The sequence below is a fragment of the Lagopus muta genome, chromosome 6 (assembly GCF_023343835.1).
Source record: "Lagopus muta isolate bLagMut1 chromosome 6, bLagMut1 primary, whole genome shotgun sequence".
Lineage (NCBI taxonomy): Eukaryota > Metazoa > Chordata > Aves > Galliformes > Phasianidae > Lagopus > Lagopus muta.
In genome coordinates this window covers 21,940,244-21,957,593 of record NC_064438.1, presented here as the reverse complement: position 1 = coordinate 21,957,593, position 17,350 = coordinate 21,940,244, and the positions used below count along the sequence as shown (strand labels likewise).

At 44.1% G+C, this 17,350-nt stretch overlaps 1 protein-coding gene across 6 annotated transcripts in view; it reads right to left on the bottom strand.

Annotated features, from left to right (window-relative positions):
• TSPAN18 (tetraspanin 18) overlaps positions 1-17,350 on the bottom strand; it is a 105,497-nt gene that overhangs the window by 68,597 nt on the left and 19,550 nt on the right. For 4 of the 6 annotated variants that reach the window (XM_048947959.1, XM_048947961.1, XM_048947958.1 and 1 more), the window contains one exon: positions 17,144-17,208. The exons of 1 other annotated variant lie outside the window; for it this stretch is intronic. The gene's annotated coding sequence lies outside the window, so the exon portion shown is untranslated. Of the gene's footprint in view, positions 1-15,160; positions 15,275-17,143; positions 17,209-17,350 lie in introns of those variants that run through there. One more of the 6 variants, XM_048947962.1, reaches the window with a different exon arrangement.

Genomic DNA, 17,350 nt, shown 5'->3' with positions numbered 1-17,350 from the left:
ATGCAGAACATAGGCTGAATTTTCTCCTTGCTGACCTCAGCTTCTCTGCCCTGTGACTCCATTTGCATTGGTGGTGTCAGTTCTATTTTGGGAGTGAGAGAGGGAAAAACCAGGTCCCTGGAGTACAGCTGAGGCACCAAACTGGAACTGTTTCCTGTACAACGGTTCACCGTGTTCTGAGAAAAGAACAAGAGCCAAGAGTGATTTTAAAAGCCTAGAGGAAAATGTCTCAAGCAAGACACTATGGCATGGGCTGCACAAGGCACAAAGCACTGTATGTAGCCTTTGCTCTAGGCTTGTCTTAGCAATTTGACTGCTGACACCAGTTATCATTAGCAGACTTTCTGTTTCCAGCACAGCAAAATTCATGTCCCTACAACAGAAAACTGAATGAACGACTAAACCATCCTGACAAGAAAACCTACTTTCCATCCCCATTAAACCTGAATCCCTTTCAAGTATTCTCTAGCAGCTGCAAGCATCCTTCCACAGGTTTCTAGGACGCTTGCTGGTGAGATGCACACCATGAAGCAGCAGCCCCTGAGGATGCCTGTCCTTGCAGAAGGGAAGACAGAGATTAAATCTGTCAAACAGGAATAAGGAGCTAACGGGGCCAATAAGGTTAGACATGGAAAGCAATCCAGCAAACAATTCTGGAAAGAACGATTAGATCTAAGCTAACAAAGGATGATAAATGCTGACTTTAACTCAATTACTTACAATGATTTTAGAGGTCTGGGAGGAGCTGAGCACTACAGCACTGTAATCAATGAGTATGCACAAAGCCAGGCATGCTCTCTGCCTCATCCCACCTCCCACAGAACCAGAAATACAAGCTGAGCAGATCTCAGAGGAAAAATGGCCTTTGGATTTTACTAAATTTAAAACCTTTGTCTTGAGTCTAGATTGGTGTTGGCAGCAAGGAACTCAAGATCAATTTCTAAAGCTATGCTTTTTTTTTTTTTCTTTTCTTTTCAGAAAGCTAGTTCTCTTCAAAAACCTTTATGGCCTTTTACAGGTTAAAAGAAAATGAAAATGCAATCTTGGTTTCTGGTCTTTCAGAAGAAAGCTTCTTGCCCCTACAAGTAACATCAACTGGAACAATCAAAAGAAAACATTTGTAACAGAGAAATGCTGATTTACTTTTTCTCTAAACTACCAGCCCAAGGCCAAGAAGCCATTTGCTACCAGCTGAAGCCTCCTCACTTCCTACAGCTCCAGGAGCACTCTGCTGGAGCACTTCTCCTATGAAGAAAGGTTGAGGGAACTGGGCTTGTTTAGCTTAGAGAAGACTCTGGGGAGACCTTATTGCAGCCTTCCAGTACTTGAAGGGAACGTATAAACAGGAAGGGAAATGGCTGGTTACAAGGGTGGATAGTGACAGGATGAAAAGGAATGGTTTTAAATTGAGAAAAGGGAGGTTTAGGTTAGATATTAGGTGGAAGTTTTTCACATAGAGGGCAGCAACGCACTGGAACAGGTTGCCCAAGGAAGCTGTGGATGCTCCATTCCAGGAGGCATTGAAGGCCAGGCTGGATGTGGCTCTGGGCAGGGTGGTCTAGTGGTCGGTTGGCAACCCTGCCTGGGGCAGGGGGTTGAAACTAGATGATCATTGGCATCTTTTTCAACCGAGGACATTCTATGATTCAGGAGGAAATTCACAGCAGAGGCTGTGGCCCACTTTGGTTGTAGAGCAATGCAAGGTTCCAGGGATTGCAAAGCCAGGACCATTTCTATCAGATTTATGGAACTCTGGATTGGAAAAAAATCTCCTGGTCCGGCTGCACAACAGCACGTGATGTTTAATAACAGAAAAGACAACAACTATAGGCTAGGCCAGAGAGTTTTGCAGTCAACGTGGCTTTGATGCATGTTGCTTCAATAATAAACTCATCTGCTAATTGCATTTACATGCTGAGGCCTTATCCAGGAGGAATACCCACTCCTTTTCTGCTCCCTGTCACAGAATTACAGAACTGTAGGGGTTGGAAGGGACCTCTAGAGATCATCAAGTCCAGCCTCATGCAAAGCAGGCTCCCCAGTCCTCTCAAAGCATCCTTCATTCACGTCATCAAACATACCAACCCAAATTTCTTCATCCAATTTAATTTGCAGACAAGGCTTCTTGTAACATCAAAGGGTTTCTTCAGCATTTTGGTTAAGAGCAGGCACACACTGATGTGCTTTAGGTGTTTTGGACGGGGAAATTTTGAAGGAAATTGCTTGGAGTGGTTTAAAAAACGTAATGCTATTATGAGGACTTGTAGAACACAAATGCAGCTCCCAGCCATTTTTAATCTTTCAAAAAAAAAAAAAAAAAAAAAAAATCTTCTGCACATTAGGAAAAGCCTTGAAGTTACTGCAAACTCCATGCTCACTCCACACCCAAGGATTATTCTGTGGAGGAGAATATGAAAATAGTTTTTTATTGCAAGCATCCACAGCTGAAATGTTCTTGAATTATGCTAGAAGCTTGAAACAGAGCAGAATGTAAACAGGATACACCAGCACGTTGTGTGCTGAACCAGCAAACTGAGCACAAAGACAAACGAAAGAAGCTCCAAGACTGTGTCCTCTCTTGCAGCTACAGGACCAGGGTGTCTCACACACATTCTTTCCACAAACTCTGTGATGAGCCAGAGCACAGCCAAACAGTAAGGGAGAGCACCAAAGCCAGCCCACGCTGTTTGTTTGTTTCCGCCCCCCAAAGGAAAACATTAGTCTGGTAAGCAGGTAAAAGAAAGGTGGCTCACATTTGCTACTACTGATCTATAAAGAGATTTTGTATCTCAACGGCTTCCCGGTCAGATATTCACCTACCACAAGGGTGCTGGTAAATACAGACCACAAAATCATCTTAGGACATGGAGGGAGTTAAAATCAAAATATTAAGTAAAGCTGATCACCACCAAAGCCCTGAATTCACCCATCAGTTGAGGAGAAAAGAAGAAAGAATGGTCTTCAAAGAAACTATGTCTAAGTGTCAGCTACAGCATTTGATAGCACACTCAGCAGGGGACTAAACATCATTTCGCCCTTGCCTTGAATTCCCACAAATTACAGCAGTTCCTTCGCTTCCAACTCCACACTCTGCTAGCAGCTATTCCTGCTACCTGGATTGCACCCATGGGAGAAAGCAATTTTCAGAGGAAGCACTCCAACCCAGAGCTGTGGTTATGAAACCATTTGGCCCTCCTCAATCTGCAATTTGTTTTGCTGAATTCTTCCTCAAGAGCTTGGGCTCATTAGAAAGAATTTCTAAGTAAAGCAACCTCAGGCAGTGAGGGAACTATCTCAACTGGCAAGAGTGAGCCTGCAGTACCACAGAATACCTCAGTATCACAGTGTTCCCCTGTCCTGCAGAATTAGTTCCCACTGATGCTCACTGTAGTGCAGGAGAAAAGCTCAATGGTTTAGGGGAAAGAGCAGCTCCTGTCAGACACTCTCTTTTTAAGCCCCATTTCCCCACAGATTTCCTAAGTCACTTGGCTACACAGTCTCTCTGTGCTGCTTCTGCTTCTTCCCACCTGAAGATAAAATTCCTACACTGCAAATCGCACTGAATGTTGGACTGAAAGGTGGGTTCAGGAGAAGGAGGAAAAAAGTTGGATGCTGTCCTGATGGAGACTGATGGGAGAGTTCCTATATGCACAAATGCGTCTGTCCAGGAGTCACTGCCATCAGTTTCCCTTTGTCTGGTCAGTTTTTCCAGAATCCCAGAACTACAGGCAGTAAAAGCATAAGAAAGCACAACTGCTACAGAATGAACACAAGACCCATGCCTCTAGACAGCGACACATTCCAGCACAAACACTCTCAGATGATGCTGTTGACCTTCAAACCCTTCTGTAGATCTCTTCCATTTGTGAGACACCTGAATGATGACTAGAAACGTTCCATGAAGAACAGGTTGCTTAGCTAAATGCTGATATCACCTGGCTTATTCAATTTAAAGGCACCTCCTTTGTGTTAGGTAGAGGGAAAGAGAGAAACAGCAGAGAACAGCCATCGAGAAAACTGTAGGAAAGGGGAATCCTCCAACTCTCCTTATGCATACATGATATAGAGCAACAACTCTCTCCTATCTGCTACATTCACCTCTCTCTTTGGGGATCTCATGAAAACCCCAGCGAAGCTAATGGCCAAGCAGAGTATGAGGAAACAGTAGGATAAAGACAAACAAGTGTAGTATTTGAAGGGTGAGTAGCTAGAGAGTGAAACGGACACACACCTCCCTCTGTACTTGAAAAGTTCTTGTCCTTAGTCACAGGAACAGGATATTAGTTTTCCATCTCATACACTGTGGAGAAAATTCAAACCATTGGAATTCATCCCCATACCACATTTGGTCTTTGCACCTTAGTTTGGCAAGAACATATACAGATATATTTTGGTGAAAGGGTATTGAAGATGGCATTGGTAGAGAAGACAAGAATTCCTTGTAAGCACCAATCCCTGAAACACAGGCTAAGACATTGCTACTTCTACTAAAGTAGTCAAGAACTTCATATATTCATTTCTCATAGGACTAGAATGATTTCCTTTCATTCCACCATTAGATTTGCTGTGGGCTTTAATTCCCTTCAAGAAGCAAGCAGTACTCCATGAAAGATGGACAGAGAACTGAGCAGGCAAGACCACTGCTGGGACAACACTTACTTTAGCTCTAATTGTCTGGTGACATAGAAAAGCTTTAAAATAATGAAGGCTGTCAAAATATTTTCCACAACAAACTCCTACACGCAGCGCGCTCACCAGACCAGCGTGGTTCCCTACCCAGTTGGTGCAATGACTGCTACAGCAGATATCCTGTGTGCTGAGATTCTGCTTAGCTCAGTGGGAGGTGCCCGCTCACTGCCCTGCCTCTCAGAAGTGGGGCATTTGGGCAGAGCAGAGGTTCTCATCCAAGGGCTCACTGCTGAACCTAAAGGTATCCACTGCCCTAGGCAGAGGAAGGCAGGATAGCTCTGCAAGACGTAATGCATCTGGGTAGGCTGGGGAGGACAAGGCTGAGGTAACTTCATTGCTTTGCTTCCCGCTGCCACGGTTGTGGAAGTAGCAGGGGTAAGGCAGATTTCCATTCTGCTAAGCATCAGTGGCAAGGCAAAGTACACCAAAGAGGTGCACCCAATTTGAGAACAGCAGATTCATTCCTAACAGGAAGCTTTTCTGATTCCTGGCTTGGGATATAAGCTCTGGAACAGAGATCCTGAGGCTCTGTTATTTCGGACCTTCATTCAATGTGTTAGTAAAGCTTAGTAAAGCTTTTATTAAAACCTTTTTTTTTTTTTTTTTTTTTTAATTGGGGCTGTAAAAAGGGAAACAAACAAAAAAGCCCTCAAAAACCCACAACAGGGTGAGGCGCCCATGCTGTCTGCCGTAATAACATTCGCTAATTAAAACACAAAACAGCCAGGGCTGCTGGATTAATGGACATGGTTTCCTCTTTTCAAGTCTCGCCCGCTGACAGATCGCCTCATTCCTTCCTTGCTCTTGAACCTCTCAGAAAAAAAAAAATCCAGTTTGCTTATCTTACAGTGTGGGGTTGCCATGGGAACCGCATCCCCCTGTGAGATGCTCTGTCATAACATTTCAGCACTGTACGGAAGGCTTAAAGACACAGCATCCCCTGCTCCAGGGGCTGCCGAGCAGCCCAGCTCTGCAGACAAGCAGCTGTCAAAGCCTGCCAAAGTTTCAACTTGTGAGAAAGAGAGAGAAATAAATAACAGCAAAAACATTCAGCTGCCCACTTCTTTGCAAAAATCTGCTCCTTGAACTGTTGATTAATACCAACAAATGTTTCTATTTGGTGCAAGACGTTTGGCTTTTTGGAAAACCTGCCTCCTGACTGCTTTCTGAAAGTGCTGGCACCAAAACATAACCCCATCATTCTGCCACAGGACAACACAAAGCACCTCTTTAGTCAAGGTTTTCTGTCCGATTAGCCTCTGAGCCCTCTTTCCTCCATGATTTTGTAAGAAAGGAAGAAGAAAAGTAGCAGGCACAGTAATTGCCTTTAATGGGAACAGGCCTCCTATAGCCCACTCCTTAATTACAGGGATGGCTTCCAGGCTGTAATCACCAGGGGTCCAGATGGAAGTTTTCCAAGCTCTTTGAGGGACAGAATGTGTCAGTTATTAATTAAACATATGAAGCAATTAGCCTCAAAACTTTGTAGTAAATCACTACAGCTGTGTTACTTTCGCTTTTTCCTTTGGTGAGTGCAAGCAAATGCACAGTGCATTTCCCAGGGGGGTCACGAGGACCACAGCCAAAAAGCATTCCCAAACAAGACCTTTGTTGTTGGGTGGGAAAAACTATCTGCAGAAAGCTTTTTTTCAGAAGTCAGCTACTTCACAACCCCATCTCTCACAAGAGATGATGGATTCTGCATACGGCAGCTATTCACCACTCCATTTGGTGTGCAGCAAAGCTGAATTCTCTCTGCCACCCCAAGCAGCAGCCTTGAGTACACCACGAGCAGCTCTGGTACATCAGGAGGAAGCAAACCACTCCTGGTTAACACTGTACATATCTCAGCATCAGCTATCAACTATAACTCATTGTTTTCAAGCTTGCCAAGGCTTCCAGTCCTGCAGACTCCAGCACACGTAGGCTCTTGCTGCTGGTTAGTCATACATTTCAAAACAAGATGCTGCATTGTGTTCTTTGTACATCTCTAAGTTCAAAAAACAGACCCAAACTACCATTGTAGTTAAAATCCACTTAGTGATTTATTCCAGTTCTTGTATACGTGGACAAAAGGATCCTCTTGGTCACACCAAGAAAACCCAACATCAGTGCATTCTTAGCCTTCGCTTTCCTACTCCTCTGGCTCAGCGCCTAGTCTGCCTCCTGACTGCATAAGCTGCACCTCAGGGAAGGTTCTCAGGGTACACTTCGTAACACTTGTTCAGCTTCCCAAGAGAAAGACAGAGAGCGAGGTTGAAAGGATAGTTTGTATTCTATGAGAATAGCAATGCATCTCATTTTCATACATTGTTAGGGTTTGCACCAAGGGGGCAACAGGAACTGAGTTACTTGTTATCATCCCCATATATATGAAGACAAGCATGGACTCCCAACAGGCTCTGTATTAAGCTGGGCTACAAGACAAGCACAGAAAGTCAGCCATCCTACAGTCCTCACTGTCACAACAGAGGTAGTATTTCCACTTTCTCTACCCTATCCACCAAAACATTAGCATTAAAACTTAACAATGAAAGTAATTTAATCACGCTAGTACATTCAAACCTTGACAATCCTTTGACATTCATGAAAGCAGGGAAGTTGTTCAGTATACAGAAGGCTACCCAAGAGTAACCTGATAAAAAACAAGCATCAAAATAAACCCAAACATCAAAAGAATAATCTCTAATTAAATATGCTGGGGATTTTGTTAACCTATTACCAGACTCTTGATGATCTTCTTCTGATTTCCCAGGGCTCAGGCAGGAATAACGATATTAAATATTCTGTGTGTACTTGAAAGTAAAGAAATGAGAGAGAACTGATACAAGCAGCTTCAAGTAACTCCTAAGACCCCCTGCCTTGTGCATACAAAAAGATGAACTTCAGTGTGGTCAGCTCAGAATATACTGTGACTGCCAAACAAATCCCAGGAACACTGTGAGCAATGAGTGTTCTCTGGGGCTGACTGGCAAGAAGATACTGCATCATTCTGCGATGCACAGGCAGACTGCTTTTGTCCTTCAGAGCTTTAATTATTTTTTATTTTGTTCCAACACTTCTGGACCTCTCTGCCTAATTGCACCCACTTCATCCGTGAAGAGAGATTTACAAGGGAACACAATTTTGAGGGATTAACTTTGATGCTGTTACACGGCCCATCCAGAACTGACAGCAAAAAATTTATATTAGCCGCTGCTCTTGCCAAAGAATAACACAGAAGCTTATTACGGAGGCAATCAAGCTCCCAAATTAGTGCTGATTTTCACCCCATGCCACTTAAGTGCTGTTAATGATAGAAGTGGCAGCAAATACAAAGCGAAAAAGCCATCAGGAAGCCAGCTAGCTGTCAGTCTTTATTACTGAATGGGGTGACCACAGCCCTTGTTCAGATACCAATCTCATCAAATGCCATGAGAGCTGAAGATACACCACAGCAAAACTGCAGGAGTGATCTGTTGACCAGGGCCTTTACTGGAAGCTTCTTGGGGAGCTTCTGGGTCACAACGGTGAATTCGCAGGGCTAGGAAAGCACCAGTCCTAAATATAACGGTCACCATCCCACTTCCACTTGCATAAGCATATAGGTAGGAAGACAGGGCTCTCTCTAGACTTTCTCTACCACATATTTTTTGGAATAGAATGGAAGTGGACAGCACTTTCACTATAAGGAAGCTGTGAACTATGGTTCTTAAAATATGGGCATTGCTGTGCATCAATACCAGCGTTATACTGATAGACCTGAACCACCAGAAGGAAAATAAATCTTGCGAAGAAGAACAAACTAGGTCTCTTCATAACTTTCAGTAGAGAAAAGGAAGATTCTCTGGGATCTGTCATCTGAGAAATTCCCAAAGGCATGACCCAGATGGAAATATACAAAATATTATACATTTGATTAGAAACAAGGCTAGAAGCAAGCCATCCATATCCTAAAATGGGAGTGACACCTGAAAGTAACCAGAAAGTTAACCTTGATCACATCTTTCCTTCAAGGAGATCCTGGACCTCCAGATCACCTGAACAGCTTCCTATTCACTGCTCTCTCTCATGTGCTGTTGATTTCTCCTTGCAGTTAAAAAGCTCTCTGCTTTCTCCTTATTTTTACATTTGTATGCAACAGGTAACTATCACAATGGACATCTCCATATGCCCTAAGTCATTTCTATTTAAGTTCTCTTTCAAAAGTAGGCTGATACCTTTCTTGGCTCAGCTGAGATCAGCTGGATTTCCTCCACCAGGCTACAAGCTGGCATCTTAATTTAAATGGTGTATATATGTAAACGTGTCCATACTTTGTACAGAGTTTCTGTAGATTAATCCAACTGAATAAAGACCACTGTCACAGATAACTGAAGCCCTGTAACATGAGGAAAGTCTTCTGACAACACGCCTAAGTTACAAGTTATCAGTAAGTATCACTAAGTTACAAGCAGTAAGTATCTACAACTTACTGCTATGTGCCACTGTGCTTTGCACAAGGCTTACTTCTCGGCCTTGCCGATAAACCTCTCCACACAATCTGTCTTAAAATTATCTTTTAACAAGACTAATCACCTCCATTTGCACTATGCGTGGCCATTGCTATGGCTGAGCAGAACTAGTTTATGGCCAATACTCAATTATTTTTAACAGCTCCAGCTGCTACTGAAAGAAGTGCTTTGCAGCCAGAGAATGCGTGGGAGAGACCCACACTTACAACTTGGGTACAGGAATGCCACAGTCCTGTCATGTACTCCTGACGTGGTGAGATCAAGCTGACAACTCTGTGACATCCCTTCTGTTCACTTGCTAATAGAGTCTAGAAAAGCTTTTTATGGTAGCTGGCAGAAACAGTAATAGTAACTTGAGATAAGTTCGTGCTACGCTTACTTCACTCGTGTTTGGATTAATGGTACACTTTCATAAATTTACACAGTAGGCCCCCCTTACCAGAGAATGCTCAGTTTATAGGGTCCTGCTCTTGTTGGTAATGAACCCAAGCATTCAGCATCCCACCATCCCACGCAGAGCACCTAAAAAGCTCCTCAGCTCCTTGGCGCAGGATACTGCAAAGGGAGGTTAGACCAGGACAGGATTCAGACTTAAAGGGTAATTTTTTTTAAGGAGTAACTGTGATTCACCACTGTGCAAATAAGTAGGTACGTCCTAGGAAGAACATGCAGGGACTATTATAGGGATATTTAAGTTACAGCTTCAAAATAGCATCAAAGCCACAGTACCATGGGTGACAGCCCGGAGGGTAGCATTAAACAGGGTGGATGCAGCCATGAGCCACATGAGACAAGGGAGCAAACCCATGAGGGTATCATGTGCTGGGGGCAACACAGATCTAACACTGGGGAAGGAAAGGTGGCAGGGACTGCAGCTGCCAGAGGAAGAATAGGCTGCTCCTAGCCTCCAAAAGCATGTTTTCCGTAAATCAGCCAACAGCTCCTTAATGTACAGTTTCACCATCAGCACTGCAACCAGGGATGGCTCAGAAGTGCTATACCAGCAGCAGCAAAGTGAGTTACAGCACTGGCCTCAGTGTCATTACAGAAAAAACAGCTGGAGACAAGGTTCTGAAATATGAATTGCTCACAAAGAGTGAACTTAACTCAGATAACAGAGCACATTTAATATACGTATAGCCATAATGCCCCATAACACAGGGGCCTATTAAAGGACCAAAGACTGACAAAAATATACTTCAAATGGAAAAGAGAAACCAAACCTCAAAAAAAGCCACACAAAGCCACACAAGGTGGAGACAGGGCTGGTGGGGCAGCATTACATCCCTATGTATGATGCATAATCCATACCAAAGAGTCTGCTGGACCCCAAGCTCGACTGCTGGACACTCACACCTGCAGATAAGCGAATGCTGCAGCCTACCTACCTGCGGCTCTTTTTATTAGCCAGCCAGATGCAGCTGCATGATTTCAGTTCCAAAAGCAGATTTGTAAACATCAGTTCTACCATCTCCTCTGTGAGGCACAGTCAAGAGTAAAAATAGCTTCCATATACCTTTACACTTCTCTTCCCCTCTCTGTGTATTTCTGTTTCTCATTTTGTAAAGAGGAGAGCAATAACAGTCAAGTCATCCAGCAAAAGTAAAGTGGATATGTTCCTTCTATAAGAGGCACTGCAACCATGAAGGTACAATTGCAATTAATGATTTTAGGTCTAATGGAAACAGCAAAACTACACTGTGAAAGTTTCAGAGAGTACTCACAGTACGCTTGAGAAGCACACGTTAGGTTTGAGGCAGCTGCGGCCATACAGATTTATTTCAAGGTACCAAGATGACATCCACATGTACCTGAAAGCGTCCTTTTCATTCACCCTTTTTAACCTGATTGAGTGGATTGAGTCTCAGTGGCTCTCACACATTAGGCATACAAGTCAGCAGCTACGAGCATTCTCTTCAGTGTCACACTCTTTCCCTTAAAGCTTGCTGCAGGTGTCACACAAAAGCTACAGAGCTTTGTTAAGCTATCCAGAGGTACAGGGTTGATTGAGACAGACATCATCTCTGTAACTGCAACATGGACACAAAACACGCTTTGCTTTCTGCACTGGGCTGGTTTTGGAGCTGAGAGATGGCAGCCTTGACATGGGATCAGGAGTTGCTGCTGCTGCTAGCTTTGTTGGCTCTGGTGCAGAATTCCTGATCTCGCTGCATGCAGTTCTGCCTTGGCAATTCCCATGGCAGTCCATGGTGCCTCTGTGTCTCAGCTTTCTCATCCATAAAGCAGGGGGAGCACATAGCACTTCTGTATCTTACCAAAGTGCTTCATTATGCATGGTTTGTACATGACTAAAAGGAGACCAAACAGTGGGCTTCCTTGGGTTGACACATCAAGAGACAAGCTCTAGTCCCAACTTGAAAGATACATGAAAAATTAATATCTTTGAGCCTCCTTCATCCCCACCAGCAAAATCCACCCACCACCATAATTTGCTTTGAAATAAGGAAAAAAAAATACTAATTGTTCAGAATTATTTGTTGTCCAAAACACCAACATCTAAGAGTATGCATTCTCTGCAGACATGAACTTGCTCTATCCCAGGGCTTGGGAAAGTACCAGCTTCCCTGGTGAGCAGCACTGTCTTTTGAAAGCCTCACCGCAGCATGCACTACATGAACTTGCCTGCCTTAGCTTAAAAATCTAAACCAGAACAAAATATATTACTGTGAAATAGGCAAGACATGTCTGAGCAAGTTATTTCCAGACAATTTTCTCCGTGAACATCTAACAAAACTAAGTTTATGTTCAATATACACTGAGCATTTTCTTTCTTTTGAGGGCAATCAGCATCTGAGTTGCTCTGCTCCAGGAGGTACTGGCACAATCCACACTGATTAGACACAGGAGAGGGAGAAAACAGACAATTACTCCGATAACAATCTTATCTCCGGACAGAAATGAGATTAGCTGCCTAGCTGCAGTGATTCTTCCTCAGACTGAGTGTTAGAAGCACTGACTAATGCAACATGGGATAGAAGGGAAGTTTGCCTACAGAGCACGCTGGCAAGTAAAATAAGTTAAATTTCTCCCCTGCTGGTCCCTTTCAAGCAGGGAGCATCATCTACCAGGACAAAGTGGCCACGCATGGCACAAGTTTCTGACTAGACACCTTCTTGAAACTTCAGTCAGGCAATTGTTTCTTCTAGTTTTCTACCTCACAAGTAGAAAGGAGTGAGTAAGAATGGCTGGGATCCTTCTCTGCCTGCAGAATACAAATCCCTCTAGCCACATGTTCTCCTGTGTTATTTTTGCATATAATTCTCAAAACTCTCAGATGGCAGAACACACATTTGCTTTCCATGAACTCAGTGAACAACACTGCTGGGAGGTTCTCTGGAGACAGTTTTGATTTTATATCTCTAATTTTATGCTCTTTTTCTTTGTTACTCCCTTTACAACAGGGACACTAATCCCTCTCCCCCAGGTGTTTACAGCCTTCTCATCTCTGGAACCATCTCAAATAACAGAGAGGGCAACATCAAGGGGTACTAACAGAACACCCCTGAGATAAGGATCCCAGATAAGTCTGTACTTGAAACAAGTCTCACAAAGAACAGATGATTAATATAGTAATAGGAGAGAAGCCAAATGGCTCAGGAGGTTGCTTACACCATACCCACACCAACGGGTTTACAATGGGGCCTCCCTGCAGGAAACACAATGGATCAGTCTTCCAGAGGTGCCAACATTACTGCTGCAATTCCAGATGCTGAGAGCTCAGCTCAGCAACTGGAGCATGAGGAGACGGATCTTCAGCAACTGGGCTACAATGTTTGGATCTTCAACAAAGCAATTTCATCAACTCTTTACGTTGGCCAATTACAAGCAGGAGAAAACGACCTCCAGAACACATTCACCAGAAATGTCATCCCCCCAGCCCCATGCCCCTATCCCCCTCAAAAAAAAAAAAAAAAAAATTAAAAAAAAATCCCAGACCAGGCAAATCAAGCTGACAAATCTGAAAAAGAAAGGTTGCTAACAAAAAGGCAGAGTGGTAAATTTCCTCTCTGAAATATATGACAGCACTCTGCTTCAGTGTATGCAGTTTTCTTCATACATCTATTTAGGCTAAGATGAATATCCTTATTGAAAATAAATAAATACAGAAGCAAGCAGACACAAGACACAACTTCTACACTTCTGCCCTGCTGATCTGAATCCATGGCATTTATTTAGCTATAATCCTTCACATAGGAAGTTTATTTACACAGACAGGGATTTCTGGAATTTTGCAGGATTAGTCAATCTACAGCATTCTCGGCGCATGAGTTTTAGCATCAAAATTACCCTGCCCAGATATTCAATGCCTAGAGTAAATATTTGGGCTGATGAAGCCAGGGTGCTCTGCTTATTTACTCAGAAGCTTAAATATTGCTCTTCTTCATTTAAGAAGCCTAGTCGAAAAGAAAAAACACACAAAATGAACTACACTCACCCAATCTGCAGTGAGACAACTGTCACTGCCAGCCTGGGTACCCATGCAACAAATCTCACGTCTCACACCTTGGCCTCAGTATGGCAAACGCAGAGGAAATAACAGCTTCAGCACAAACTGAGTTTTAGCTGCACAGGGCAAATGGGATAAACAACAACCCCCCTCCCAGATCTATTCAAAAGGAAGAGTGAAATAATTGGTGTGAAAGCCATTTGCAGTTGAGTTACACTTTTGAGATGTAAAGAGGCAGTTATGAATGACTGCTTGAAACCAGATTGTGTCCATAGGTTCTACTGCAGAGATTTCCAAATGCTCTCGAAAGTGCTACACATCAGCTTTCTACCACAATCAGCAAGAAATCTGCACCCATTACCAGTGGAGCTGTGTTAAACTAGTTCCAAAGTTCTAACCCCTGTTCCAAACTGCTCTGTCCTCTATCTGCAGCATGTCAGGTGCCCAATCCAAAGCCCCTTCACTGCCAGCAACGTTTGGATAACACAAGGAAGGAACAATAGTTTGACGTTAAAGTCAGGAAGCAAAACTGGTTGATTTCACTGTTTGATACACAGAGATTAAAATTAAAAGGAAAAAGGATAAGCAGTTCAATAAAAAGAAAAAAGAGCGTCTGTCAGCAGCGACTGAAGTAGCCAAAGCTAAGAGTTCGAGGCTGGGCAGGCAGGCATTACAAGTTTACATTTCAGTCAATTTCTTCAATTTCAAAATCACTTTTATTTCAAGGCAGACATTAAAAGGTTTTCTATTAAGGTACCAGGAAAATAAAGCCCACATCACAACTGAATTCCTCTGCATAACACCACTCCCTACTGCCAGCTTCCTCTGCTGTGTCATGCCAACCATGCTCACTGAGGTCTGGTCTTGTTTACTGCACTTTCAAGGTAATTTAGGCAGAAACTTTGGACACCTGGAAGAGGAAGAAGTGTCCTTCCTCCAATCTATGGTTGCTCCACATAGATATAACATTCCTAAGAAGCTCTCAGCCGGCTGCCTTTGAAGCCTGGAGAAAAAGAGGGAAAAAAGGCTCGACCTTGAAAGCTACATTTTTTCCCTTGAAAGAAGTCATCTCCAGGGGCTCTCGAGAAAAATAAAAAGCAAATTCTCCAGATCTTTGTCTCATGCCAGTTTTGAGAGGCTTTTGTTTCTTTGCTCCTGTTGTGGTGGTTTGATTACAGAACTTTCACAGACATCGCGCACCGCAAGCAGCTCCCAGGCCCCCTCACTGTCTGCCCCATTCCCAGGCCTGCCCTGCAGCACACAGCCAAGCGTGACACGACAGATTTTATGGCAGGCAGCTTGCAAAGAGGAGTTTGTTGAACATAAAGCAGTGACCCAAAGTGAATTCCCACCCACACACGCGGTCACAGCCAGCTCCCTATACGACAGATGTGCTCTTGGCAGAGCTCAGCGCAGCCTTGTGCACCCACAGCTGATGCGGAGCCACACAGTGGCCTCTCACACCCCATGGCTTGAGGTCCCACTATTTCAGAGGACAGCTTATACTTACCCCAAAATTTCCAGTGGTGACCACATTAACTTTAGCATGACAAAAAGGGGCTGCTGCTCCTGTTCTACCTCCCCGTGCGTGCTGACATGTCCTCAGCATTCCTCTCCTCCTCTCCCAAGCTCAGCTCCTCCTCTGTCAGTCTGCCCTATTAACCTTCTCTACTTCCCACCCACCCAAATTTGCACATTATTAAGCATCCAAAGCCTTTTGTTCAGGGTCCTCAAACAAAAGCGCAGCTACAGCGTTTCCTGGCAAGAGGTGCCTTCCATCCAGCAGTCACTTAGGGCAGCTTTAATAGACTCATTTCTCCCAAACACAAAAAACGGGGCATGCGAGATAGGCGAATTCAAGGACGTGTCCTTTCCTGAATTCCACAGAACAAGATAAGCCTGTGAGCCTTGCACTTATTTTATCTATACTAAGAGGCTTCCTCCATTCTTCCAGCCGGTAGAAAAATAATTATTTACCACCGAGGCACAGAATAGGTTAAAGTTTCCTCTGTCTTGTCTCAACTCCCTTCACAGATTAGGGGAAAACAATGAAGTCTCCGCACTTTGTGATATTGCTAATGCCTCCTGTGGGGATAGCAGCGCCTGCTGTAAAGAGGATTATGATTACAGTTTAAGAGGAGCGTGCACAGCACTGCCGCAAGAGGCACAGGCTTATCAGAAAAGAAACCAAGCTGCCCCCAAACTATGCATGCGGGACTCCCACCCACCTTCAGCTCTGGTTGCTGGCTCTGTCTCAGATCACACACCCGCTTATCAGGGGAGATAGAGAGGCAGCTGAGCTTGCAGGGAGCACGGAAAAGACTAGGGGGATAAATGAGTAACACTGTGCAAACAGCTTGCACACATTCACCATCAGAACATGCAGCAGTGTTTACAGATCACCCAACCACATTCATCGGTATCACAACACAGACACGCCAGAGCACAGCGCATGTTGCATGTTCCTGGCCACAGTTAGGAAATCCTGAAGGAAAAACTGCTGATGGAGCTATGCTAGCTGTGGTGACATTGGCTGGGTTAGCACAGGCAGGACTGCAAATACAGAAAAGCAGAGCATCATCCACTAGATCTGCTCCGAGCACTTAGCTTTGAGGTGCAGCTTCACGTGCTGGTGAGGTCTCCGGCAGACCTCTCAGTCTTACACAGAGCTGACTCCACTGGAGAGAGAATAATGAATTGCCACTGAGTATTTGTAAGATCCATCAGTCTGGACTCTCAAAGGTACCATTGGCAAGTCAGCTTACTCACATCCATCCATCTCTACCAGCTACTACAGAACACACTCAGCACAATTTCTTTTTTTGTAACACAAAGAGCGTCAGCCAAAATAGTCATCACAAATTCTTTGACTTCAAGAGACACTCAGACCAGCAGAAGGACACACCGCTGGCTAATGCCCGTGTCAACACTAAGAGGACTCAAAGCCTCATGCTGGCTGAAGTCTCACATTCTGGGTCAGAAACATCCTGCTTATGTGACAGGGTTTTTGTTTGCTTGTTTTTAAATCACTGTCACCATGCTCGTTCTTCTCCAAGATTTTACAGAGAGATTCCTCCTTATCCCAGGTTCTGCTCAGAGGGGTATAATGGCCCCTATCTCCTTACTAGAGGCTAGGACTGAGAGCTACGGTATTAATGCATGCTCTCCTGAGTTTTCACAGGTTTAGAAATCACAGCTTCATTCACCCCAGGGCTCGGCTCTGTCTCATTACACACTGTTGTTCTAAGCAGTCCTTGCCACCCCGCAGCACACACCAGAAAAGCCATAGACCAAACCCTCCAACCGCTCACATTACTGAACAAAGCAATAGTTTTAAGATGCTCACAAGGCTCTTCCCTGAACTGTGACATGACTTAAATCAAGCCGTTTGGTTCCTGCAGAGGGCTAAGGTCTCCTAGAGACAGTTGGATGCTTTTAATTAGCCAAAACAAACCTTCTTGTGCTGGGACAGCTCATGCAGCTCTCTACTAACCTTCACTGCTGGGTGCCAGGCTCCTCTGGGTTCCCTCTTTACCCGCTTTTCCTTCCCATTAATCTCTGTGGAAGAGAAAAAGAAAAAGAGCTGAAAGAGAGAAGATTAGGCTGGATTATAGTTCTAAAAACAGAGCACTTACTAAAACAGCAACTTTCCCATTAACCTGCCTTCAACAAACTTGTGCTTTTGGGGGGGATTTGTGAA